At 44.1% G+C, this 3,186-nt stretch overlaps 1 non-coding gene across 1 annotated transcript; it reads left to right on the top strand.

Moving 5' to 3' along the window:
- The first annotated feature begins 423 nt into the window (after window positions 1-423).
- Window positions 424-505, top strand: trnas-gga (transfer RNA serine (anticodon GGA)). The gene has a single exon. It is a non-coding gene; the product is annotated as a tRNA-Ser (tRNA).
- Window positions 506-3,186: the final 2,681 nt, after the last annotated feature.

Here is a 3,186-nt window from a genome sequence, read left to right as displayed (position 1 = left end):
TCAGTCTCACATTTGCTCTCCCTCTATTTCTCTCGCTCGCTGTCTGTCTCTCCCTGTGTCTCTTTTTGTGTCTGTCTCTCAATGTGTCTGTCTCTTTCTCATGGTGTCCAGTTCTTTTCACAGCTCGATTCCTGCTGTCTCAAAATCTGCACCCGTCAGTACCTCTTAAGTATAGTCGTGAGTATCCCCGCCTGTCACGCGGGAGGAATCATTTTCGGAACGTAGAATTGTACTTCTCTTATTCAGTATAGATTCATATTAAAAGTTCCAGAGCAACATAGAAGAGTAAAAATACAGCTAGAGGAGATTGGCTCTTCCAACTGTTTAGGAAATGGTTACTTTTTCAGGACTCTGTGGCGTTCTGATGCAGAGAGAGGGATGATTGAGTATTATCTGAGTAACATTTAAAACGGCAGCAACCCAGTAGTCGTGGCTGAGTGGTTAAGGCGATGGACTGGAAAACTATTGGCGTTTCACCGCGCAGGTTTGAATCCTGCCGACTACGGATCTCAGCATTTTTCATTCCATTTCACAATTTAACCAGATCCCTGGAATACTGATCCTGAGATAGATGGAAAAACGTCCCACACCTTTCAACACTGATATTTTTTTCTCATTTTCATTAATCTGCACTATTCACGATACATAGGGATAGAAAAACGCAAAAATCAGCCAAATTAGCGACAGTGATTCAGCCTGTCGATCCCTCTATATGTCTAAGGCACTCTGTGCATGTCCACTGGTGCGTGTATATTTTTGGTTATGTGTGTGTGTGTGTCTCTGTGTCTGTCTATCTGTATGTATGTCACTGTATTTGTGCAACTGTCTGTAGATATCATCACCATGAATCTGGTATGCCCTGGAACTTTTAAAAAAGACTTGGGGAAAATAATACGGTTGTGACATTTGATATCGGCTTTGGTTCAGCGGCAGCATTTTCGACTTCAAGTCCCACTCCTGAGACTTGAGCATATAATCTTGGCTGACAGTCAACTGCAGTATTTGGGGAATTTTGCAATGTTGAAGCTGTTGACTTTCGGATGAAATGTTAAATGGAAGCTCCGTCTGCTCTCTCGGGTGAATGTGAATGTACCCTCAGCATTGTTCGAAAAAGAATATGAGTTGCCTCCGTGTCAATATTACTGGAAATGCTCACTGAAAACCTGTGTGCATGCGTGTGTCTGTGAGGGTGGAGCTCAAGCCCAGATTTCCACAGAGACAGAATGTGAAGATTCCTAAGTCCAGAATGGCCCAGTGGCTAAATCGTTGCATTTAGGATCTAATGGGATTATACCCGCGTGCGTTCGAGCCCCTCTTCTGGTAACACTTGAAGTTAACACCAATTTTCTCCCATCCTGCTCAGTGATACCCGAATGCCTTCTGTTGAATCTGAAACTCTGTCACACTCTCAACTGACAAAGAAATGGGATTGTGTATCTCTGCCTCTCACTCTCTGTCTTTAGAGAGCTCTGTATATCTTTATGTGTTTGAGTCTCTGTCACTCTCTGACTCACTCTGTCTGAGGACCGACAATCTGAATTCAGGGAGCTCGGAGTTAAATTAAAAAGTCGGACCTCGAAGGTCGCAAAGTCAGGATTGCTACGAGTGCCACCTGCTCGTCGGAGCAGGAATCGCAGGATAGCTCAGATGAATACGTGGCTTGAAGTGTGGTGCAGATGGGAGGGATTCAAGTTCCTGGCACTTTGGAACCCGTTCTGGGGGAGGTGGGATCAGTACTAAATCGGACGGTCTGCACCTGGGCAGGATCAGAACCAATGTCCAAGGGGGAGTGTTTGCTCGTGTTGTTGGGGAGTGTTTTAAGTAATATGGCAGGACGACGGGAGACAGAGGGAAGTGGAATGTGCGCAGAAGCGAAAGAATAAAAGTAAAGGTGGAGGGCAGAGAAACCCACGGCAAAAATCCAATAGGGCCACTTTACAGCAAAATCCTAAAGGGTCAAAGTGTGCTAAAATAACAAGCCTGAAGGCTCTGTGCCTCATTGCGAGGAGTATTCGTAATAAAGTGGACGAATTAACTGCACAAGCAGCAATTAATGAATATGATATAATTGGCATCACGGAGACATGGCTCCAGGGTGACCAAGGCTGGGAATTCAACATTCAGGAAGCATAGACAGAAATGAAAAGGTGGTGGGGTAGCGTTGCTGGTTGAAGAGGAAATTGCCACTAATAAGGAACGACATTAGCTTGGATGATGTGGAACATGTATGGGTGGAACTGCGGAATACCAAAGGCAAGAAAACGCTAGAGGAGTTGTGTGCAGATCAGCAAACAGTAGTAGTGAGGTTGGGGACAGCATCAAACAAGAAATTAGGGATGCGTGCCATAAAGATATTCAAGGGCGACTTTACTGTACATGTAGATTGGGCTAACCATAAAGAAAGCAATACGGTGGTGGAGGATTTCCTCGAGCGTATTAGGGATGGTTTTCTCGACCAATATGTCGAAGGACCATCTGGAGGGCTGGCCATCCTAGACTGGGTGATGTGTAATGAGAAAGGACTAATTAGCAATCTTGTTGTGCGAGGCCCCTTGGGGAAGAGTGATACCATAATATGGTCGAAATCTTTATTTAGGTGGCGAGTGACACAGTTAATTCAGAGACTAGGGTCCTGAACTTAAAAAAATGTAACTTCGATGGTATGAGACGTGAATTGGCTAGAATAGACTGGCGAATCGTACTTAAAGGGTTGACGGTGGATAGGCCATGGCAAACATTTAAAGACCACATGGATGAGCTTCAACAATTGTATTTCCGTGTCTGGAGTAAAAATAAAACGGGGAAGGTGGCTCAACCGTGGCTAACAAAGGAAATTAAGGATATTGTTAAATCAAAGGAAGAGGCATATAAATTGGCCAGAAAAAGCCGCAACCTGAGGACTGGGAGACATTTAGAATTCAGCAGAGTAGGACAAAGGGTTTAATTATGAGGGGAGAAATATATTATGAGAGTAAGCTTGCTGGGAACATAATAAAGTTCTATAGATATGTGAAGACAAAAAGATTAGAGATGACAAACGTAGGTCCCTTGCAGTCAGATTCAGGTGAATTTATAATGGGGAACAAAGAAATGGTAGACCAGTTGAACAATTACTTTGGTTCTGTCTTGACGAAGGAAGACACGCATAACTCTCCAGAAATACTAGGGCACCAAGGATGTAGCGAG

This window comes from Pristiophorus japonicus, chromosome 23, assembly GCF_044704955.1.
Source record: "Pristiophorus japonicus isolate sPriJap1 chromosome 23, sPriJap1.hap1, whole genome shotgun sequence".
Lineage (NCBI taxonomy): Eukaryota > Metazoa > Chordata > Chondrichthyes > Pristiophoridae > Pristiophorus > Pristiophorus japonicus.
The sequence above is the reverse complement of the archived record's forward strand: the minus strand, read 5'-3'. Positions and strand labels throughout refer to the sequence as shown.